Genomic DNA, 25,264 nt, shown 5'->3' with positions numbered 1-25,264 from the left:
TTCCATTAGCACAAAACTGACCAGTTTTCAAGCTTTCCCCAAATGACCTCCAAGGTGGGCAATTTCTTAGCTTAGAACATAAGAGGTGCCCCACAAAAACACCGATCTGAAGGAAAAGAGAAGGTGGCTTTCTAGAGCCCCTGAAACACAACATGGTCCCAAGAGAAGCCCTGCCATGCTTTCTAACAGTGACTCGGGTGCCTATAGAGAGGTGGCCCAGGGAGAGGGGAACAAAGGAACGGGAGAAATTCTGGGGAATCTGGCAGAGGCAGTTCAAGTCCCCAGGAAAGTTCTGTGTTGTGCTGTCTCTCCACTTAGACTGTTAGCCATAAGCCAACACAAGTGGATGGATGTGTCCTAAATACGTAGCCACCCCCAACTCCCGCTTCTGTTTTCTCTAGACAAGATTTATTCTAAGGTTAAAGTATAACAGATATACATAGAAATATTGGGAAAGATGTTTGCCAAAATAGAAACAGTGGCTATAACTGGTCTAGGTTTGGGGTCACCCTACTCTTTTTCTACACAGAACCCCATGCCTTATCAGATGTTTTTACTTAACATGGCCGTAAAGGTAATTTTTCTCCAGGTATTATTGCAGCTCTAAATCATGGCTTCTAGAACATTTCTAGCTAACGGGGAGTTTAGAGAGTTTAAAGTTTTAAAATATAAGCTTGCAAGATTTAACATATTTTTATTTTCTATGTTTCTTTCTGACAGGTAAAAAATAACTCTGAAATCTTCACCACATAGCAATATATACCCATAGTCCACACTTCCAACCACAACATGATTTCCGCTGGGGTAGAGAGATGCCGGGACTGACTAGAGATTTTCTTCAAAACTCCTCTTTACCACAAAGACCCTGTGGAATTTAGAGCATGTGTGGAAGGGAAGGGAAAGAGCTGGGGAGCAGACAAGATGAAGCATGATAGAGCAACAGAAAGGAACGGATTTTACTTAAAGATTTTTAAAAAGAGAAAGAAGTGAGCTGGTTAAAACTGCGGGTAGGGGCCTTCCCTGGTGGTACAGTGGTTAAGAATCCACCTGCCAATGCCGGGGACACGGGTTCAAGCCCTGGTCCAGGCCGCAGATCCCACATGCCGCAGAGCAACTAGGCCTGTGCGCCACAACTACTGAGCCTGTGCTCAAGAGCCTGCGAGCCACAACTCCTGAGCCCACGTGCCACAACTACTGAAGCCTGCGTGCCTGGAGCCCGTGCTCCTCAACAAGAGAAGCCACTGCAATGAGAGGCCCGCGCACCGCAACGAGGAGGAGACCCCGTTCGCCGCAACTAGAGAAAGCCTGTGCGCAGCAACGAAGACCCAACGCAGCCAAAAATAAAAACAAACAAATAAATAAATTTATTAAAAAAAAAGGAAAAGAAAACTGGGGGTAAGCGAGCAGCAGAGCATTTGGAAGCATAATAGGGGCTGGAGGCAAAGAGGAGCCATTCAGAGCAACACGAAAATTCCAGTGAGGTGAGAAGGAGGAAGAGAGGCTTTGCCAACACAGGCCAGGGTCATCCTGGCATGTAGCTCTGAGCCTGAGCCTGGGGCCCATGTTTGGAATCCTGATTAAGTTCATCCCTCCATTCCTCAGTGTCAGGAACTAAGAGGGCAGTGGCTGGGCCAGAATACGTCAGGGAAAGGGAGCCTGCAGGAATAGCCAAGAGAAAAATCAACACTTTCCACTCTGCTTATTCTAGCAAAGAGTGTGTGACTCATCCTAGAGCAAAGTTATTACTTGTCACCTAACAGCTGAATGTGATGCTGCTAAGTCTGATTGAGGGGATATGGGAAGGAAACTAACAGTTGGCAAGTTCCCACCATGTGCCAGGCACTTTGCTAAATGCTTTTCACCTTATTTAATCTTCAAAACCATACAGGGAGACAGCACTGTTGTCCATATTTTGCAGATGAGGAAACTGAGGCACAGGGAACTTACATAACTTGGCAAAATGACAAAATTATCAAGCGGCAGAACTTGTAGGATCTATCTGGCTTGAAAAATCATTGCTCTTTTTGCTGAGTAGAAACACTACGGCACACCGGAGAGTTCAAATCTCTACTTTTGTTTTTGCTTCTGGTCGTCACTGCCACCCATTACAGAAGGATTTTGGGCCTTGAATTTTTAAATTCTTTCTTTAGGGTAGGGGCTGCCAGTGCATGGTGTGTTAGTCCAGGTCCTCCAAGAAGCAGCCCTCAAGACAGGATTAGATGTGCAAAGATTTTATTAGGGGAAATGCTGATGTGAGAGAATATAGGGCAAGAATGGGAGAAGGCTGAGAGCTGTCAGACTGCGATGCAAGTCTAATCCCGATGAAGAAGAAAAGGAAGGAAGATTGGATGGAAGCATGTGAGACCACAGAGCAATCTAAGGAAGGTCTGGTAAAGCCTTCAGGGATCCTTGAGACAAAACCAGCTATGGGAATAATGACTCTCGAGCCAGAATCACCTTGCACCAAAGTTGAGAAGTCACACATCTCCTAGGAATGAGCCTGCCTCAGATTCCTTTCCTTATTCAGCCATTGGCTGGGAGCAGCTATGGGTATCGTGGTCTTTGCAACCATTATGATGGACAAAAAAGTGAAAGACAACCCATAGAATGGGGAAAATATTTGAAAATCATATATCTGATAAGGGACTTGAATCCAGAATATACAAAGAACACAATTCAATAATAAAAAGATGAATAACCCAATTAAAAATGGGCAGAGGATCTGAATAGAAATTTCTCCAGTGAAAATATACAAATAGCCAATAAGCACGAAAAGATGCTCAACATCATTAGTCATTAGGAAAATGTGAAAACCATCATGAGATATACTTCACACCCACTAGAATGGCTATGATTAAAAAGATGAACAATAACAGGTATTGGCTATAATGTGGTGAAACTGGAATTTCATACATTGCTGGTGGGAATTTAAAATGACGGTGTTCCTTTGGAAAATAGTCTGACAGTTCCTCAAAAAGTTAAACATAGTCTTGGCAATTCTACTCCTAGATATTTACTCAAGAAAATTGAAAACATATGTCCACATAAAAACTTACACACTAATGTTCATAGCAGCGTTATTCATATTAACCAAAAAGAAGTGCTCATTAACTGGTGAATGGATAAACAAAATGTGGTATATCCATACAACTGAATATTATTTGGTCATAAAAAGAAATAAAGTATATGTATGTATATATAAATACACACACACACACACATACATACATACATATATACACATATATAGTTGACTGTTGAACAACACAGGTTTGAAATGTGTGAGACCACTTATATGTAGATTTTTCAATCAATATACAGTTAGTCTTATGTATCTGTGGATTCAACCAACTTCAGATCATGTACTAAAGGGACTTGAGCATCCGTAGGGGGTGGGAGGGTGTCCTGGAACCAATGCCCCATGGATATAGAGGGACAACTGTATATATATAATGGAATATTATTCAGCCTTAAAAAGGAAGGAAATTCTGTCATGCTACAGACGACGAACCTGGAGGACATTATGGTAAATGAAATAAGCCAGTCACGAAAAGACAAATACTGTCTGATTCTACTTATATGAGGTACCTAGAGTAGTCAAATTCATACAGACAGAAAGTAGAACAGTGGTTACCAGGGGCTGGGGCTGGGGGTGGGAGCTGTTGTTTAATGGCTATGGAGCTTCAGTTTTACAAGATGAAAAGAGTTCTGGAGACTGGTGCACAACAACCTGAATATACTTTACATTATTGAACTGTATACTTGAAAATGGTTAAAATGGTATTCTATGTTATATGTATTTTAATACAATTTTAAAAAGAGGGTGGAAAAAATGGAATGAAGTAGTGACACATATCACGACATGGATGAACCTTGAAAACATTATGGGAAGCCAAAGAAGCCAGACACATGTTGTATGATCCCATCTGTATGAAATGTTAAGACCAGGAAAATCCACGGAGACAAAGAGTAAGTTAGTGGTTGCCATAGCTGGAGGGAGTGAGGAATGAGGAACGACTGATGATGGGGACAGAACTTCCTTTTGGAATAATTAAAACGTTATGGAATTAGACTGGGAGGGAGGCACAAGAGGGAGGAGATATGGGGATATATGTATGCATATGGCTGATTCACTTTGGTGTACAACAGAAACTAACACAGTATTGTGAAGCAATTATACTCCAATAAAGATCTATTCAAAAAATGTTATGCAATTACATAATGGTGATGGTTGTACACCTTTATGCATATAATAAAAACTACTGAATTGTATACTTTAAAAGGATGAGTTTTACGGTATGTAAATTCTATCTGAATGAAGATATTATTTTTTTAAACACTGCAATAGATTTCAGAGCACATCAGTTGCTGGGGCCCCCCGGTCAATTACACTCCCTGCAGTTACAGACCTACAATGTGTATTTTCATGGCTACCATATATAAAGCTCTCCCACAAGTACATTTTTGGTGTTGATCACGATAATGGTTACCTCAGATGCATTAAGTGCAGACCTGAGCAGAGTAATGGACTAAATTATTTCCCCAAATGATTTCTTTTTCCAGGATTCAGCAAATGCATGGTCCTGAATTTCTCACTGAAGGTATATGAGTTTTGCTGCTCCTATTTCACTGTTGCAACCATTTTGATTCTCAGAGAACAAAGAGTATATCAGCAGAAAGTATGAAATGCTTTCAGATCTACTTTGTGACCCTAACAAACATAAAAGGAAGTTTGAAACAACTTGGCATTTTCAACTGCTGACCAGAGCCATGCTTATGCAAACTGTCACTGAGTTGTTACTGCCATCATCCTCACTTTGGGCAAATCAAATGCAAAAAAGGAAGAATGGGACAAGCCCTGCTGAAATAAGATGGGAATGCTCGTGACTCGAGGTACATGGTAATTTTTTTAAGTTTCAAATTTATTAGTTTAAGTGGAAGATAAACCAAAATCTAATCTTAAAAACTTTCCCAGAGAGATGGAAAGGACAAAAGGTGGGAATAGTGATAGAAGCCAGATGTTTCTGAAATTACTTTACTTAGATATTTGACTTTGGAATTATGTAAATGTTTTACATGATTAAAATAAAATAACTATGAAAATCAAATATGAAATTAATAAATCCAATTGTGGATTGAGTGGGTGGCTTAACTACACAGAGAACTATTTCAAGGTATTTTAAAAATAATAATTTGACTGAGATGTATCCTAAGATAAAAAGAACTGCAAAAATGTACAAACTTGAATTTTTTTCCAGTAGTCATATTGCTAATAATAATATTGATATAGTTATTCTAAACTATTATGTATGTAATAGGATAAAGCAAATAAATAATTATGTTCATTCATTAGAAGCCAAGATTTTCAACATAAAAGAATTATAAATATAAAATAAGAGAAGTATAAAACATGCAATCCTAAATCTGAATCAGAAGTATAAATGCACAATTCATTTTCCATTAAAAAATATTTCCTAGGGGCTTCCCTGGTGGCGCAGTGGTTGAGAATCCGCCTGCCAATGCAGGGGACATGGGTTCGAGCCCTGGTCTGGGAAGATCCCACATGCCGCGGAGCAACTAGGCCCGTGAGCCACAACTACTGAGCCTGCGCGTCTGGAGCCTGTGCCCCGCAACGAGAGGCCACGACAGTGAAAGGCCCGCACACCGCGATGAAGAGAGGCCCCCGCTTGCCACATCTAGAGAAAGCCCTTGCACAGAAACGAAGACCCAACACAGCCAAAAATAAATAAATAAATTTATAAAAAAAAAAAATTCCAAAAACAAAAAATATATTTCCTAGTTCTGTCTACTGGAAAGGCCTAGGAACAATGATGAATCCAGTCTCATTGATCTACTCTGGCACTCAGACTACAGTCTCTAAATACAACTTCCCACCAAAAGCAACCAAGCCCGCCTGGGGAAATAGCTAATTAACTGGGGCAGGAAATGATTATGACAGTTTGGAATACCTTGTCATATTAGAAAATCAGGAAGCTATGAAAAACTGCTGGAGTCATGACAAAAGGATTCAGAAGGCAATATGAAGAGTCTCCCACGGGCCAAAATTGGGACAATTCAATCATCAAGATGAATAACTTCAATGAAATGAAACACACTAAAACAAATGAGTTTCATCTTTGGAGAATGCTAGCAACCAAATCATTTTTCTGAAAAAAAAGAAAAGAATCAAGCATTTATTCTGCCTTTCCTGTATAAATTATACCTCAGGACAATCAAATTGTTGATGAGAGGAAGTTTCTCTTGATAAGATTTAGGCTAGTAAATGAAGAAGGAATGATAGAAAGAGAGTATGATCATTTTGCAACCCTCTAATGAATTAGTGGATATAGGCAACAATCTCATTGGGCTGCTAACATTACAGAGACAACCAGACATTTTTCGCCCCCTAGTGGAAGCTCACCATTATGATGTATTCTTGATAAACAGGCAAACCTGAATCCAATAAAGTAGCAATGAACAATTTCAAATAACCTAATTCAAATTTCAATTAATCTCTTTGTGTTGTCCGATATGGTAGGCACTAGCCATTTGTGTCTAAGTAAATTTAAATTAATTAAAACTAAATAATTCAGTCCCTCAGTCACATCAGTGCAATAGCCACATGTGCAGATATAGAACATTTCCATCATCACAGAAAATTCTGTTGGGCAGGGCTGAAAATGTAACTACTAGTTTATAGGAAGTACAGGAAACAGAAGAACACTATTCACACAGTATGAGGATTCAATCACCAAATCCAGGATGTAGGAAACTCTATTGGACGAATGACCCAGGTCTTTTACCCAATAAATTATAAGGGGAAAAGCGGGGATGGAGAGGAAGAGCCTATAGTTTAAAAGAGACTTAAGAAAAACATCAACCAAATGTAAAGTATGGACCTCATTTGAACACTGACTGGGTATTTGATGATACTATAAAAGTAGTATTACCTTTTAGTGATAGTGATATTTCGGTTATATCTAATACATAATTATCTTTCAGAGATATATCCTGTAATAGAAGGAATGATTTGATGTCTAGATTTAGCTCTAAAATCCAGTAGGGAGAGAAAGCAGACCCGGGCATAAATGGCATAAGATTCGCCATATGTTGATAACTCTTTTTTTTTTTTATTTCTAAATGTATTTTTATTTCTATATTATATACAGGCACACTTCGGAGATATTGTGGGCTGGGTTCCAGACCACTACAATAAAGTAGATATCACAATGAAACGAGTCACACAAATTTTTTGGTTTCCCAGTGCATATAAAAGTTATGTTTACACTATCCTATAGCTTATTAAGTGTACAGTAGCATTATATCTTGAAAAATCATGTACATACCTTAATTAAAAATACTTTATTGCTAAAAATTGTTAACCATTGTCTGAGCTTTCAGACTGTCGTTGTCTTTTTGCTGGTAGAGGGTCTTGCCTCAGGGTGGATGGCTGCTGTCCGATTGAGTTGGTGGTTGCTAAAACTTGAGGCTTTGGAAATTTCTTAAAATAAGAGGACAATAAAGTTTGCTGCATCGATTGACTATTCCTTTCACGAATGATTTCTCTGTAGCATGCAATGCTATTCTTCAGCATTTTACCCTTGAATTTAGAGATTCCATTAAACTATTCTATTTTTTTGTATAGGTCTGAAGTCTTCCATAAGAAAAGTTTAAAAAATGACTGATTTATCTTTTAGATTCATACAGCTGTTGTATCTTTTTTTTTTTTTTTTTTTTGCTGTACGCGGGCCTCTCACCGTTGTGGCCTCTCCCGTTGCAGCGCACAGGCTCCGGACGCGCAGGCTCAGCAGCCATGGCTCACGGGCCCAGCCGCTCCGCAGCATGTGGGATCTTCCCCGACCGGAGCAAGAACCCGCGTCCCCTTCATCGGCAGGCGGACTCTCAACCACTGCGCCACCAGGGAAACCCTGTTGTATCTTCTTTATTCTCCATGTCAGAATGCTTGCAGCACAGAAGTGGCGGCATCACATCGTGCCACTCTGTTCTCTGACGAGCTCTCTCACCCTTTGACAAGTTACATAAATGTGCTTTCCCATTATATTAGCTGTAAGACCACTTGGGTAGGTGTCCAGCAGCCATTTGACATTCAACGTACACTACGAAGTGATCATTGCATCCAAAGAAACATGTAAGCTGCTGGAATTACAAAGATGAATAAAATATAGTTCTTGACTTCAGGGAAATTACACTCTCATGAGGAGGTGGTTATATAATTCATAATACATAAATTACTACAATAAAGTAGTCACAAAGTTTAGCGAAGACTGAAGAAGGATTGGTCTATTATATCTTGGGGTAGTGTTGAAGAAAGGGTGTATAAAGAAGGTGGACTTCGCACAACATTTTTTTTAAAATAAATTTATTTATTTATTTTTGGCTGCATTGGGTCTTTGTTGCTGTGCGCGGGCTTTCTCTAGTTGCGGTGAGCGGGGGCTACTCTTCGTTGCAGTGTGCGGGCTTCTGATTGTGGTGGCTTCTCTCATTGCAGAGCACGGGCTCTAGGCACCGGACTTCAGTAGTTGTTGCATGAGGGCTTCAGTGTTTGTGGCTCATGGGCTCTAGAGTGCAGGCTCAGTAGTTGTGGCACGTGGGCTCAGTAGTTGTGGCTTGTGGGCTCTAGAGTGCAGGCTCAGTAGTTGCGGCGCACGGGCTTAGTTGCTCCGCGGCACGTGGGATCTTCCCAAACCAGGGCTCGAACCCGTGTCGCCTGCATTGGCAGGTGGATTCTTAACCGCTGCGCCACCAGGGAAGCCCTCGCACAACATTTTGAAAGAATGAAAACACACTTTAGAGGTTGACAACAGGAGCAAAGACAGACAGGCATGGAAGGGGCTGGCATGTTGGAGAGACTGCACACAGCGTGCCTCACTGCTCTGGAGGTGTTCATTAGTAAAATTCAAGTAATTACTGTCTTACTAATGGTAAATTTCAATTCAGTTCAATAAATTCAATTCAATAAACTTTCAGTTCAATTTAATTAATACCTAGCAAGGCAAATGAATAACTGAAAACATTCGATCATTTAAGCAGTTTCTACGTACTTAACACTCCCCTCAGAGTCTGTGGAGGGTCCAAAAGAAAAATAGGAATAATTCCTAAAGGATTTTCTGGTCTTGATAGAGAAGTAGGATTTACATGTGTGGAATAATCACAGAGAATGATGAGAGAATTCCTGAGGAAGGCAAAAAAGCAGACTTTTAAAGAGACTTAAAAAAAAAATAGGCCAGGGTTTTGTTCTAATTTGAGCTAATTTTGTTGGTAATGGCAGCCAACACTGAGGACTCCAGGACATGTCAGGTCTTGTGTGAAGCGCTCATACCACCTCATTTAAGCTGAGATTCATGAACAGAAAAATCGAGGTCCCAGTGACTTGTATAATGGATATTTTTATATCCATTGTATCCAGAAAAATATAATGGATATTTTTCCTCCCATTTTTTAACTGTAGATACTGGGAATGTCATCCCCCAAGTTTGCCTCACTCAACTTTAGTTGGTCTTCATGTATACATGGGGCTTGGGGAGTGTGGGGAGGATGGGGCTGTGTAGCATGGGATGAGACTGACACAGGGAAGTCTTTGGCCTGCCTGACTATGGTGAGACTTGCTATGAACAGATGAGCTGGGCCAATGTGATTCCTTCTCCAGGCAAACTGGTCTGCAAACGCAGAAAGAATCTGATAGTTGGACGAGGAGAGAAGGGAGAAGGGAGCAAATACATGAAGAGCAAGAAGCTCAATCACATTAGTCCAAACACCAGTGAGAAGCTCCTGTGGCCCAACCTAACTGCCCTTCTGATTTTAGTCTAGATATTTGGATTTTTCCAAGGTCTCTTTGCACATTCATCCTTTTATAGGTGGTATGAACTTGAGGTCTTAGGATTAAGATGTGCAAAGATGTTTTTCTAACTCAACTGTGGTTTCAACTTTGGTTTCAACTCAGTCTCTTTTGGGTAAATACACATCAAATATGGAATTCTCCCTCTCCCTCTTCTTCCTTTCTCCCTGGAGGGATGTAATTCCCACAATGGAGACAAATGGGCCCTGGCAGAAAGAGGGAACTCTGGCCTGTACAATGTTCACCCTCCCCGAGGCCCATGTGGTCCTGGGTGATCTCCTTCCTCTCTACGGCATCCCTGGCTGATGACCTAACCCTGATAGCTCTGAGGCTGGTCCTACACTGTACCTCTTCCTCCTTCAGTGGCCAAAGTTGTCACCCCCACTTTTTCTTTGAGGGTCAGAGACTCTTGGTTATGTTCCCTGAACCATGCAGGAGTACACTGGGCCTGAGAGGATGCCCTAATCTATGAGACTGACATGCTGCCTACTGCACTAAGGAGGCAGGTTGGGGATGCCCTAATCTAGTCTGAGATAATCTAGGATGTGCCTGGACCCTGCCCCCAGCATCACAGTCTACTCAGGAACAGTGTTGGATGCAATACTTCTCTGTGAGGCTTGCACTCTCCCCAGCTACAACCCTGGGCCCAGGCACAGCCCCTTCTGTCCTTGGAGCTCCCCAAATGCAAGCTTTCATTTGACAATCTGCACTCTGCCATACATGATTTAGCCAGGCTGAATAAAACCCAAGTCCTGGATGAGTTCTTCTAGAATCTTCTTTCCCATTCCCTGCTCAAAATTCACTTCGGAAAGATAGGTACCCTGCTCTTGCATGTTCATGCACGCTGCTTCTTTCTGGGGGTTGTTGCTTCATGTTCTCAGTACTGAGCCCTTTCAGGGAACACAGGCTTGCCTCTCTCAACTGGTCTGGCTCCTACATTAGAAAATTTACTTACAAGATTAGTTTCATTTCTCTTCTTAGTTTTAAGAATCTAAATTGGAACTCAGAGGTGAAGAATGATTTCTTTTTTCTTGCCTTCACACACTCTCTTCCAGTGAGCATGCAAAGTTGCCTGCTGTCTGAAAGGGAGAGGGAGTGTAATGATTACAAGAAAGCTTGAGGAGAAAACCTTAATGGTATTGCAAAGCGTTATCTACTATATAACAATACTTGAGTATCTTGGTGAAGTTTCTTACAACCTGTGCAACACACCACCGGAATCCCCTTTAAAATGCTGATATTTGTGCTCCAGGATACTTTACAGTATAGACTTCCTGAATTACAGTACAAGGTTTGCATGACATAATTCTGTCCACAGGAAACTGTCCAACTCACAATATAACCAACTCTTCTTTTTAAATAAATTTATTTATTTATTTATTTTTGGCTGCATTGGGTCTTTGTTGCTGCATGCAGGCTTTCTCTAGTTGCAGCGAGCGGGAGCTACTCTTCATTGTGGTGCAGGGGCTTCTATTGTGGTGGCTTCTCTTGTTGCAGAGCACAGGCTCTAGGCACGTGGGCTGCAGTAGTTGCAGCACGCGGGCTCAGTAGTTGTGGCTTATGGGCTCTAGAGTACAGGCTCAGTAGTTGTGGCGCATGGGCTTAGTTGCTCCGTGACATGTGGGATCTTCCAGGACCAGGGCTCGAACCCATGTCCCCTGCATTGGCAGGCAGATTCTTAACTGCTGCGCCACCAGGGAAGCCCAGATACAACCAATTCTTGAAATAGCTTCATTACTAGATTTTTCTACATAACTAGGTCTTTCAATTTTACATGTAAGATATGTGAAACCCACAGATAATCTACTAAATTCATTTTCACCATTATCTCCAACATCAATCTAAACATACTCTTTTTATGGGCATGAGCAATTACATCTAGTAAAATAATTAAAATGCAAGTTTGGAATTTTTCCTTTTCCAATCCTTGAGGAAGATACTAAGGAAGAGGAAACAGAAAAAAAGGCAGGACATGATAAAATGGTAGAGATTTTAAAAACCCACTCCATTTGGAACAATTAATATTATTAAAATGGCCATACTACCCAAAGCAATCTACAGATTTAATGCAGTCCCTGTCAAAATACCCAGGACATTTTTTACACAACTAGAACAAATAACCCTAAAATTTATACGGAACCACAAAGACCCCAAATTGCCAAAGCAATCTTGAGAAAAAAGAACAAAGGTGGAGGTATAAGCCTCCTAGACTTCAGACTATACTACAAAGCTACAGTAATCAAAACAGCATGGTATTGGCATAAATCAGACACATAGATCAATGGGACAGAATAGAGAGTCCAGAAATAAATCCACACAGTTATGGTCAATTAATCTATGACAAAGGAGGCAAGAATATACAATGTATACAAGAATATACAAAGACAGTCTCTTCAACAAGCGGTGCTGGGAAAACTGGTTAGCTATATGTAAATCTATGAAATCAGAACACTCCCTCACACCATATTCAAAAACAACTCAAAATGGTTTCAAGACCTAAACATAAGACCTGAAACCATAAAACTCCAAAAAGAGAACATAGGTGAAATACTCTTTTACATAAATTGTAGCACTATTTTCTTGGATCAGTCTCCTAAAGCAAAAGAAATAAGAGCAAAAACAAACAAATAGGACCTAATTAAACCTAAAAGCTTTTGCACAGCAAAGGAAACCATCAACAAAATGAAAAGACAACTTACAGAATAGGAAAAAATATTTGCAAATGATGTGACTGACCAAAGGTTAACATCCAAAATATACAAATAGCTCATATAACTCAATAACAAAAAACAAACAATCCAATCAAAACATGGGCAGAAGACTTGAATAGACATTTTTCCAAAGAAGACATACAGATGGCCAACGGGCACATGAAAAGATGCTCAGCATTGCTAAATATAAGCGAAATGCATATCAAAACTACAATAAGGTATCATCTCACACCAGTCAGAATGGCTATCATCAAAAAGTCTATAAGTAACAAATGTTGTAGAGGATGTGGAGAAAGGGGAACTCTTCTACATCATTTGTGAGAATGTAAACTGGTGCAGCCACCATGGAAAACAGTACAGAGGTTCTTTAAAAACTAAAAATAGCAATTCCACTCCTGGGTATATATCTCCCAAAACCAAAAACACTAATCCGAAAAAATGCATGCACCCCAATGTTCATAGCAGCATTATTTACAATTGCCAAGATATGGAAACAACCTAATTGTCCATCAACAGATGAATGAATAAAGAAGATGTGGTATATATACACAATGGAATACTACTCAGCCATAAAAAAGAATGAAATGCTGCCATTTGCAACAACATAGATGGACTTGGAGGGTATTATGCTAAGTGAAACAAGTCAGACAGAGAGAGACAAATACTGTATGTTATCACTTAACATGTGGAATCTAAAAATAATATAAATGAATGTATATGCAAAACAGCAACAGACCCACGGATATAGAAAACAAACTTCGGTTACCAAAGGGGAGAGGGAAAGGGGAGGGACAAAGTAGGGGTATGGGATTAACAGATACAACTACTATGTATAAAAAAGAAAAGCAACAAGGATATACTGTATAGCACAGGGAATTATACACAGTATCTTATAGTAACCTACAATGGAATATAATCTGCAAAAATACTGAATCACTATGCTCTATACCTGAAACTAACACAATTATTGTAAATCAACTATACTTCAATAAGAGAAACAAATTTTTAAAAACCCAATCCATGCTAGGATTATGACTATGTAAAATGAATGCATGCAAATTCAGGGCATAAATGAAGCCTGGAAAATGGAAACCCAGCTGACTTTTTAGTGAGGTGGGATTGTGATTTTTTAAATCTTTAAAATTTTTAGCTAACATTATTGTGTTAAATAGAGGAAACATTCTAAAGCACACAATAATTTGGATTTACAACAGAAAGATCATTGTTAAAGACTGAGAGGAAATAGGAGAGAGAGTAGAAAAATAAAGTCTAAATAATCTTAAAATCCTGGTGAATTCTAACTAATCAATTCTCATCTGGGAAGAAATGACAAGAAATCTATGATATTTAGAAATAACGTTGAAACAAAGCTCCACCGTCTCTCACATGTAGGCATTGTATAATTCATTTCATTAAATGGGTGTGCAGAAAGGAGAAGTTTCCCTCCAACTGAACAATTTAGATGTCTAATTTGAGGTCGGATCCCTTTTAGCAGAAGATTTTTTTTTTGTTTGGCAAACACAGCAAACGCAGAGCCTCTCCTATTTGTCCTCTCTCTGGATTATTTGCCTACCCTGGGAAATGAAAGGATGGCATGGTTTGTGAATCAGGAGTTGTTATTCTTTGCCTGCATATCATGTTGGCTTTTTTTGGTAAGAAAACTCACAAGAGTATACAAAAATTTTTGGTGAATAGAACCCTTTATTTTTAGGAGAAAATGGATGGAACGGTTTGGGGCTTTAGGGCCGCCTGTTGCTCTTGGGTGAGCGCCTCCCACCGCCTTGACTTTTTATTCTGCCACGTACTTGGTGCCAAGATTTACATGGCCACGGTGGGGAACAACAGGATTTAGCATAAGTAAGAATAATTGCTTTTCCCCTGCGGAGAGACAAAAAGGATACGTGCACAAGGTGCAAAGACAATATTATCAGGAGTTATATTCCTGTTCGGCTCTTTTATTCACTCTGAATCCTGGATTCTGTTGCAAATAATAAAAGCAAGAAGCCAGTTGGCTTGGAGCCAAGGTCTGGGATTAGCAGAAGAGACTATTTGGGGCTAAAAATATGTTTGCCGGTGATGGTTCTGTACATTACAAATATGGCCATTTGGATTAAAAATTGTTTCTTTTTTCTGCAAATTGAGACATTGCCAGGAAAGCACAAATTAATAACGATTTGAATTAGGCAGGGAAAGACAGGTTTCTATGAGTACTTGGGATCCCACACGCTGTGCAGGCACACCTGTTACTTCTTGCCACCCTTTCTCAGTTTGCCCGTCTTCTCTGAATTTGGGTTGGATTGTCATTAGTCCCTTAATAACCTGCACCTTGTTCTCTCTGTTAATTCAAATTGTGAGGTACTTTTTACTCTAGCACTCTAAAATCAAATGATGTCCATAAACAACAATGTGCTGCTGTAGAGCCCAGGGAACTATAGTCAATATCCTGGGATAAACCAGAATGGAAAAGAATATGAAAAAAGAATGTCTATATGTGTATAACTGAGTCACTTTGCTGCACAGCAGAGACAGGCACAACACTGTAAATCAACTATACGTCAATTAAAAAATTATTTTAATTAAAAAAATAAAATAAAATGATGTCATGTTTTCCTTTTTACCCTCCTTTCAAATATCCCCCTCTTTTCCCCCATAAAATACATCGAGTTAATTGCAAGAACTCATTTTGAATTCAGGCAAACCTGGGTTGGAATCCTAGTTTCCCTGCATGCTACCTATCTTTGTGATCCTGGGGAAATTAATTTTTTTTCATCTTAGTTTCCTCATTGATAAAATGAGGAATCACAATAATACACATCTCGTTGAGTTTTGTGAAGATCAATGAAATAATACGTAAAGAGCGTTTTGCATTGCACCTATGCAATAGTAATGTTGCATAGTAATTGTAAATACTCAACAAGATTTTATCTCGATTGTTATTGTGGGGTAAAGTGGTATTCAGAGGGAAATTTATAGCTTAAAATATAAAAAATACGAAAGCCTTAAAAATGAGATAAGCATTCAACTTTAAAAGTTAGGAAAAGACAAAGAAATGTTTGTCTTTGATGATGACTTCCATTTCTGATTATATGGAAGACTAGATGTCCAGAGAAGTCTTCCAGTACGGAACTAAAAATGCTGGATAAAACATACTTTAAAATTTTTTTAAAAAATACTTGGCTGGCCTATCAGGAAAAGGAGGAATATCCTTGCTATAGATAGTAAGAAATTAAAAATTCAGAGAGGTAAGCCTATCTGATACTGATGTTTGCCATGGAGGTGTCTGTCTATCTTAGGTGGCCATGTGCTGAGGAGAGACCAAAGCATGAGGCCTGTAAAAGCTGAGATGATGGGCTGGAGAACATCCACATGAAGCCAGGATTCCAGAAAGGTTATACTAGGTACGTTCAAGAGCACTGATCTGGGATGTGGTGGTGAGAGTGGGGTGCCCTAGAGAAAGAGAGAGTGGAGGGAATTTACCTATCGTCCTTGCATCTAAATGAAACGTAAAAATGGGGAAAAATACTTGGAGAATATCTAACCACAAGTTTGTCATCACATGTGTTTGAGGCCAGAATTTATACCATCTGTGTTACCCACACCCCAATCAACCTGAGCTAAATATTTGGTTAAAAGTGCTCCCAAATATTTGGTTAACAGAATATTAACCAAATATCAGGATAAGCCTTAAGAAGGCAGAAGGGTGGAAATAATAAGAGAAAAAATTAATGAAATAGAAAGTGAAGAAACAGTACAGTCTTTTGAAAAGACTAATAGTAGCGATAAACCTTCAGAGAGTTGCCCAAGAAAGAGGAGAAAACACTAATAATATTAGCAGTGGAAAGAGGACATAATTTGCCAATAAATTTGAAAACAGGTGAAATGCACAGATTCCTACAACAGTGTTTCTCAGATTTCAGCATGTATCAGAATCACCTGAAAGCCTTTTAAGACCACTGATGGCTGAGACTCCTCCCTCGAGTACCTGATTTAGTAGGTCTGAGATGGAGTCTGAAAATCTGCATTTTTAGTAAGTTCACAGGTGATGAAACATTGAGAACACAGTCCTAGGAAATATAAATTACCAAACACACTCTGAAAGAAATAGAAATTATTTTCTAATCCAGTGCTTTCCTACCTTTTTCACATCATGTCACATACACACAAAACCCAGTAACACTGTATGCCTCACTGGGGTAAACAGTTGAGGCTGCCCTTGGCTGGGGATAATATGCTCTTGAACTCAGCTTATCCCGGGCCCGCCTTGACCTACCTGTTCTTGGCAGCCCTAGTGATCGAAGGAGCAATATCTGGGCTTACCTGTAATCCATACTCCATATACCAGTGTGCCTTGCTGCACCTGCTGGGAAGCGCCGTGCTAGGATTTATACTCAGACGTAGTAATTATCTATTGCAGCATTAAAAATTTCCCCCGATTTAAACGGCTTGAAACAACATACATGTATTATCTCACAGTTGCTATGGGTCAGGAATCCAGACGTGGCTTAGCTGGGTCCTCCGGCTCCGGGTTCTGACAAGGCTGCTATCAAGACGTGGGCAGGGGCCGCAGTTATCTTGTGGGGAAGAATCCGTTTCCAAACGCACTCACTTGGTTGTTGGAGGGAATCGGTTCCCCCGGGGCTGTTGGGCTGAAGGTTGCTTGGCTCCTGTCCGGTTGCTGGCTGCAGCCCTCAGTTCTTTGCCCTGTGGGTCTCTGTGTTGGTTCAGCTTGCTCCAACAACTTGCTTCTCGCGAGAAAGCGGGAAGGGCTAGAGAACGAGAGCTAGGCAGAAGTCAGCTTTTTGAAACCTAATTTCAGGGTGGCATCCCACCACTTTTGATGTATTCTATTAGAAGCAAGTTACTAGGTGTAGGTCACCCTTCAGGGGAGGGAATTGCACGTGGGCATGAAAACCGGGAGGTGGAGATTATTGGGAGCCGTCTTAGAAGCCTGCTTACTACACCAGAAGAGAAATCCCTGGGTGATAGGGTTAATGCACACGTTCAGCTTTACTGGACAGTTCCAGATTACTATTTAATGCTGCGTGATGGTTGCCATTATTACAAATTCTCACCAACACTTGCTATTGTCAGACTTTTTAATTTTTGTCAACCTGGTGGGTATGAAACAAGAACTTGTATTTCTCTAGTAACTAATGAGGTTGAACATAGTTTCGTATGTTTATTTATCACCCAGATGTGTTCTTCTGTGCAAGGCTATTCATATTTGGCAATTTCTATATTCGATTTTTATCTTTTTCTTATTGATTCAAAGGAGCCCATGTGTCTGGTTATTAACCCTGAGTCCACTCTATGTGTAATGAGTATCTTCCTCCAGTTTTTGGCGTCTGTTTTCACTCTCTTGATAACTTGATATTCTTTGAGGAACAGCAGTTTTATTATAATGTAGTTGAACCTGTGCTTCCGGTTTTATGTTAAGAAATCCTTTGTTACCTCAAAGTGAGAAAGATACTGTTCTACGTATTCTTCTGAAGTTTTAAAATCCTGTCTTTAAGGCCTTTATCTATCAAGAATTGATTTCTGTGTACAGTTGTGAGATAGGAGTTCACTTACCTTTTCCCCTCACATGGTTAATCAATTAACACTTATTGAATAGTCTGTATCCCTCCTCCTAATCTGCAATGCCATAGATAAGTTTTCCTTATATTCATCTGTTCATGGGTATTATTCTGGACTCTGTTTTGGTCCATTGATCTATCTCAGAATTGATAACATGTTCTTAGTTTTTAATGACTTAATAACAAGTCTTAGTATCTGGTAGTAAGACCATTGCTTCTCCTGGTTCTTCTCCAGGATTGTTTTGGCTATTCTTGACTCTTTGCTCTCCTGTATCTTAGAAGCAGCTTGTCAAGTTCCATGAATAGAATGTCATTCAATCTATAGGTCATTTTAGCAAAATATTGTTTACATCCTCTTTAATGTCCTTTACTGATATTTTATGATTTTTTTTCCATAAAGGACTTGTACATCTCTTGTCAGATCTATTCCAAGTTGACTTATATATTTTGTTGCCATTATAATTAGCATCTTTCTTTTAACTGTGTCTTCTATATATTTATTGCTAAAGGGTAGATTTGCAATTATATTTTGTCTATTGATCTTACAGTGGCCTGAAAACCTCTTTTCCCAGTTCTTGTCTGGTTTTAGTGTCAAAGTTGTGCTAGCCTCAGTTAATGAGCTGGACGCTATTCCCTTTTTTTTTTCTGTTCTGCAAGATTTCATGTATGATTGGAACCATCTCGAATATTTGGCTGTTCTTGCCTTTAGAAATAGCTAGGCTTAGCGTTTTCTTTGTTGCAAAATTTGTTACTACTAATTAAATTTCTTTAATGGTAGTAGCAGAGTTTTCTATCTGGTGTGCCGTGTAAGCAAACTGGTGTGTTCTGAATGGGCTTCAGGGTTTTTAAACCCTCAGCCCTGACGAGGCCAAGGCAGATAGGTGAGAAGTGGACATGGGCTGCAGGAGCCCCTGGACCAATTGCCTCTGGTCATGAGCATCCTCATCCCTTTGCCCCACTGTACCTTTGATGTATATCACTGAAGCTTTCTGATTTCTCCATAAAGACCTTGCACATGTTTTGTTGGATTTATTCCAAGGTGCCTTATAATTTGTTGCCATTACAATTAGCATCTTTCTTTTAATTGTGTTTTCTAATTATTTGTTGCTAAAATATAGATGTGCAATTTTATTTTGTCGACTGATCTTATTTATGGCAACCTTACTAAACTTTCTTATGAATACCCACAATTTTTCTATACAATAGCTTTTGCGTGTATGCCACGATGGGGAAAAGGTTGGTAAGCATTGCCTCAGAGAAAGTTTAGCCTTGGTTTCTTCATCTATAAAATGGGATTGAAAAAGTGTCTGCTTTATAAGATTGTTATGAGGATCAAATGAGTTAATCCAAGTTAGGCAACAGAACAGTACCTGGTAAACAGTAAGTGTTTAATTATTCTTCCTTTACTTAAGACTACATGTTCCCCTCCTGCCAGGTTCATCCTGATACCTTAGGCTTTCAGAAGTAGTTTTGACCTTTTTTGCGTCTTATACCCACTTTTAGAACCTGAGAGAAGCTTTGGATCCTTACCCCAGGAAAATGCAAAAATATATAATTTTGCATATAATTTGAGAAAGGTCAAGATCCCCTTATCTCTGTGCTTAGATCTTCCTCTGCCTCCAAAAGATTTATAGAACCAGGTTGAGAATCCTGCTATAGAACAATCTTCCTGGATTCCTAGAGGAATTTAAACTGTTCTAGTGGGATACCCTGTGGATTTGGGATTAATTGAATTCACTCCTAGTTCTGGTTGTGACATTGTGCCCCCATCTGATAAGTGGGATTCAGTCCTGCTCCTCTGACCTGCAGCCTAGCTTTGGTAATCAGGGCCAGGTCTTACTTTCCTTCTAGAGCCCGTGCCTTGGCAGACAGCTCAGAACCCCTGACATTCCTGAGATAGGGGTCATGCCCTGTAAACGTTAGTGTCTAGGGCAGGGTTTCTCCACATTGGTACTATTTATGCTGGATGTACATTTATGCTGGATGATTTTCTATTGTGTGTGTCTGTGTGTAGGGGCTGCTCTATGCATTGTAGAATGTTTAGCAGCATCCCTGGCTTCTGCTCATTAGATGCCATTAGCATCTCCCAATTATAACGATTAAAAATGTCTCCAGACATTGCCACATATCCCTTGGAGAGACAAAATCGCCTCCAGTTGAGAATCACTATTCTAGGGCCTGAAGTCTTGTCCTTAAACTTCTGCCTGTTGCCTGAAGTCCTGCCATCTGCTGACAGACTGCCCAAATACCACAAGCTGAGTTCTCCAAATACAGCTTGCTCCTGGATTTCCCAATGCCATGTTCTGCCTTCCTGTAAAGAGGCCACTGTAATTGTTTTTTTTTTCTTTTTTTTTTTAAACATCTTTATTGGAGTATAATTGCTTTACAATGGTATGTTAGTTTCAGCTTCACAACAAAATGAATCAGTTATATATATACATATGTTCCCATATCTCTTCCCTCTTGCGTCTCCCTCCCTCCCACCCTCCCTATCCCACCCCTCCAGGCAGTCACAAAGCACCGAGCTGATCTCCCTGTGCTATGCGGCTGCTTCCCACTAGCTATCTACCTTACGTTTAGGCCACTGTAATTGTTGCAGCATCTTGCTGGTGCCAACAGCTTGCCTGGACTACCAATTGTTTTGTTTCAACATACAGTTTTCTCTGGCTTGAGTGAATGGCTCTCCACCCATCACACCTGCTAGCTTTCCCTCAGGGATGGGGTGGGGCTGATTTCACTCTTTGGATCCAGTTGAGATCCAGTTAGTTCTTCCAAGAATGGCTGTGTCATGAGATATGGCAGTGAGAATGTGTTTGTTTTTCTTAGAAAAGTAATCTTCGCAGTGGTTTTATGTGAGAGAGCCTGTCCTTTTACTGTGTAAGTGGTGGCAGGGTTTTCTGAAGGCGATAAACTTCCCCATTCTACCATGCAACAAGTCAGCTGGGAATGAGCTGTAGAACAACGGAATTGCAGCCTTACTAGATGCCAGCAGCACAAAGGTGGTCAGCTTAATAACACAGCCTTAGAGAGAGTGAGAAAGATTGATTGATTGAAAGCTTAGAGCAGAGAACAGAATGAAAGAACATTGTGTAATGCTTTTCAAAGAGAACTTATCTAAGAACCACAGGAGAGAGAGAGGGAGAGTAGAGAAAGAAAGTACAGAACAAATCGTACCTTGCAGCACCCTAAACCTGCCCTAGTTCATTACAGTGGGGCAGGGGGCGCTGGGAGGGCCCAGAGCCTGAAAGGTGTACTCCACAGGCTGACACTGACTTTGACATTGGGAGAAAATCTATTCAAGCAGGTAAGAAATGGTATCCAATGGCTTTAACAAGTTAGAAGCTTATTTCTCTCTCATGTGGAAGTTAGTGGCTTTCCTTTGCAAAGTAATCAAGGGCCCAGGTTTTTCCCTCTTGTTTCTCTATCATCTTTCGGATGTTGCCCTCATCTCTGCCACCAAGATGGCTCGTTCCCCCACCCATATTCCTGCTAGCAGAAAGAGGGAAAGAAGGGAAGACACACCCCTTCCTCTTAGAGGCTTAACCCAGAAGTTGCAATACATTACTTTGGCTCACATCCCATTGGCCAGAACTTAGTCATATGGCCACACCTAGCTGTGAAGGAAGCTAGAAATTCTGGAAGGCCATGTGTCCAGAATCAGGGCTTCTCCCTGAGAAATTTCTCTACCACCATTAGCCTGAGTGCTTCTCGGCCTCAGTCTTTCCTCCAAATTCAATTTTCCAAATGCCCGAAGCATCTGTCTGGCAGATCCACCCTTGGAAGACAAAAGATGGAAAGGAAAAAGATGGAGTCCTCTTGAACAAAAAGGGGTTGCTAAGCACTTAGATTTTGTTTAACTGCTAAAAGAATGGCGACTATAAGTGTAACGCCATCAGGCAGGTAAAGTGACCTCATCTTGTGCTAGGGCCCCACTTCTAACAGAAGAGTTGCTGGCTGGTAATTGTTGCGAAGTTCCAGAGAAGCCTGCGGCAATGACGTGGGCTCTTGGAAGGCGAGAGGCACCTGCTTGGTGAATTGGGATCTGAAGTACACCCAGTGTTCTAAGGCAATCATCCCTAGTAATGCTCACCTTCCAAAGGAGTGAAATTTAATGTGTGGATGCCAGCACATTTCTGAGACTGAAAGAATTAGAAACCTAGAAGGGAAATGTGTCTTTGGCCACACTGGAAAAGACACTTCATTATACTGACAGCCTCTGGATTATGCGGAATGTGGTCTCTCGGCTGGAAAATCTCAGCAGTCTAGTCCTCACTGTCAAGAGGGCCAGAGGTCTGTGGTTACAGGACAGCACAGGATTGCAAAGCAGTGAAGGCAGAAATGGAGATTAGGAAAGAACTAGTTATATAAAAGATATTCTGATATGATGTATGTTATTTTACAAGATTATCTTTTTTTACATTTAAATAAACTTTTTTAGAACAGTTTTAGATTTACAGAAAAACTGAAAAGATAGAGTTCCCATACATATCTTACATTTTAATTTTATTTTCAGAGATAAAGGAATTTATTACAGCACAGCAGGAAGCAAGAACATCTGCATATTTGTCTTATATTTTTACATGAAGCCTTTTTTATTCTGTAACGTTTTAATAAGGACATTAAGGACAAGAGTTGGTCAGTAGCAGAAAGTCAAAAAAGGTAACATTTTCTTTATTCTGCCACTCCCTGAACATGAGATTTTTTAGCAGATCACTTATCATCTTTGAGCCTCAGTTTTGTCACTTATAAAACAGAAATAAAACTAATGTTTCATAGAGGTGCTATGGTGACAACACAATAAAGTACATGTGAAATGTCTGTATATGGACTTATTGTAAACTCTGAAATACTGATCAAATCGTAGTTCTAGCAATTATTCTGCAGCACCCTATGATATTTTAAGTGACTGAATACAGTATGTGAGCTGACACGCAGGGGTTAATGTAGTTAATTAGCTTGTCATAGTATGGGCAGCTGACTCAAAGAAGGGTTGCTAAACTGATGTTGGAAAAAAGCTAAAATCATTAAACAATTGAATTTCCACTTGTAAGAACAAGTGGAAATTTTTCACTATGAAAATATGTATCATAAAATTTTAGATGACCTAATAATCATTTTCCGCAAATAAAACATTTAATATGATTGACGAAGGATGTGAAGAAGAAATAGTTCTTAAGTGTCTCGGATTTACTGTCCCTACCTCCTAGGATAAGGAGCAGAAAAAATGGACAGGATTTGTATCTGGAGGGGTTGTATGAACCAGAGAGGAAATGAGGGTTTTCCTAACTTGCTGAGGTACTTGAGCATGTTTGTAATATCCATAGATTATTATCAACGGTTATCTCTGAGTGATGGGATTTAGGGGTAATTTTTTTTTCTACTTTTTAACTTGTCCAAATTTCCTACAATGAACATGCATTGTTCTTTTGTAATAAAAGTTGTTTAAATGCTAAGTGTTGTCAATGTTCAAAGTAGATGTTGAGGACTTCCCTGGTGGCCCAGTGGTTAAGAATCCACCTGCCAATACAGGGAACATGGGTGCAATCCCTGGTCTGGGAAGATCCCACGTGCCACGGAGCAACTAAGCCTGTGCACTACAACTACTGAGCCTGCGCTCTAGAGCCTGCGAGCCACAACTACTGAGCCCACGCACCACAACTACTGAAGCCCACGCACCTAGAACCCATGCTCCACAAGAGAAGCCACCACAATGAGAAGCCTCTACACCGCAGCGAAGAGTAGCCCCTGCTCGCCACAACCAGAGAAAGCCCGAGCGCAGCAACGAAGACCCAACGCAGCCATAAATAAATAAATAATAAATTAAAAGAAAAAAAAGTAGATGGTAGGTTAGCTCACCTTGTTAAAACAAAAACTGTGAAGCATTTGCTTAGTTTTTTCTGGTTAAAAAGAAAAGTCATGGTTCCTGGAAAATCCCATCAACCATGAAGCACGTTCTTTACACTTCATGTTTCCAAGATAAGCCACCCATGAAGGTGGAAAGATTCCTATAACGAGTGGACAAAAGGGTATGCTGCCTTAGCCACTCTTGGGATCCATTGTATGTCATCAGTCCCAGCTATCAAACCTTGAATTTTCTCTTTCATATAATGACTAACATTGAAAGAAAAGCTGCTAATAGTCACCTGGAAATCAGAGCACTAAAAACCACGAACAAAAAATTTTTTCTTTCAAAAGCAAGGTCCAAGAACTGGCTTGAATCAACACATTACAGTACTGAAAGCAGATACTCACTTCAACCCTACCCTTTATTTGTGAAGTCATCCTGTTTTAGGTAACTGGGAAAGAGGAGACACAAGTGTCCTCAGTAGTGGGAAATGTAACCTTTGTCTTTGCTCTTCAAGCGTGGTCCACTGACCAGCCGCAGCGTCACCTGGGAGCCTGTTTGACAATCAGAATCTCGGCCTCCACTCCAGATCTGCATACTGACAGGCTCTGCATTTGCCAGGTGATTCGTAGGCACATTAAACCTTGAGAACCACTGATGTGTTGAATGGCTAATTTTGAGCTGCCCTGACAGTATTGGCTAAGAGATCCAGCTGCTCTGGAGGCACTTGTAGAATGTGGAGGTAGGTCACCGGTGTCAGCACTTCCAAGAAGCTCATCTTCGCTGATTCATCGAAAAGCCCGCCCCAACTGGTCAGGAGTAAAGATGAAAGGTGGGGTAATTATTCAAAGAAATTATCAGGGCATTCGTTGTGCAAAAAAACATGTTACAGGAATTCTTTGCAGTATTTTTTTTTTTTTTTTTTTTTGCTGTACTTGGGCCTCTCACTGTTGTGGCCTCTCCCGTTGCGGAGCACAAGCTCCGGACGCGCAGGCTCAGCGGCTATGGCTCACGGGCCCAGCCGCTCCGCGGCATGTGGGATCTTCCCGGACTGGGGCACGAACCCATGTCCCCTGTATCGGCAGGCGGACTCTCAACCACTGCACCACCAGGGAAGCCCTTTGCAATATTTTTTATAACAATAGAATAATTGAAAAGAATCTAATGTTAACAAGAGATTAAAGAAATTATGGCTGCAAAGTAGCCATTAAAAACCATGTCACAGAAGAAAGTTTACTGGCATGGGAAAATGTCCGCATTGTATTCCTGAGTGAAC

General features: G+C 40.3%; 1 long non-coding RNA gene across 4 annotated transcripts in view; it reads right to left on the bottom strand.

Moving 5' to 3' along the window:
* Positions 1-8,330: 8,330 nt before the first annotated feature.
* Positions 8,331-25,264, bottom strand: part of LOC117200496 (uncharacterized) — a 36,028-nt gene continuing 19,094 nt past the window's right edge. The window contains exons 4-7 of one of the 4 annotated variants that reach the window (XR_007478411.1): positions 24,396-24,797; positions 17,025-24,148; positions 10,812-10,935; positions 8,333-8,774 (exon numbers count right to left, since the gene is read on the bottom strand). This is a non-coding gene — a long non-coding RNA (uncharacterized LOC117200496). Of the gene's footprint in view, positions 8,775-10,811; positions 10,936-17,024; positions 24,798-25,264 lie in introns of all 4 variants that reach the window. The other 3 variants (XR_007478409.1, XR_007478410.1, XR_007478408.1) reach the window with 3 other exon arrangements.

Source organism: Orcinus orca, chromosome 7, assembly GCF_937001465.1.
Source record: "Orcinus orca chromosome 7, mOrcOrc1.1, whole genome shotgun sequence".
Classification (NCBI taxonomy): Eukaryota; Metazoa; Chordata; class Mammalia; order Artiodactyla; family Delphinidae; genus Orcinus; species Orcinus orca.
This window is presented reverse-complemented; position numbering and strand designations above follow the sequence as displayed.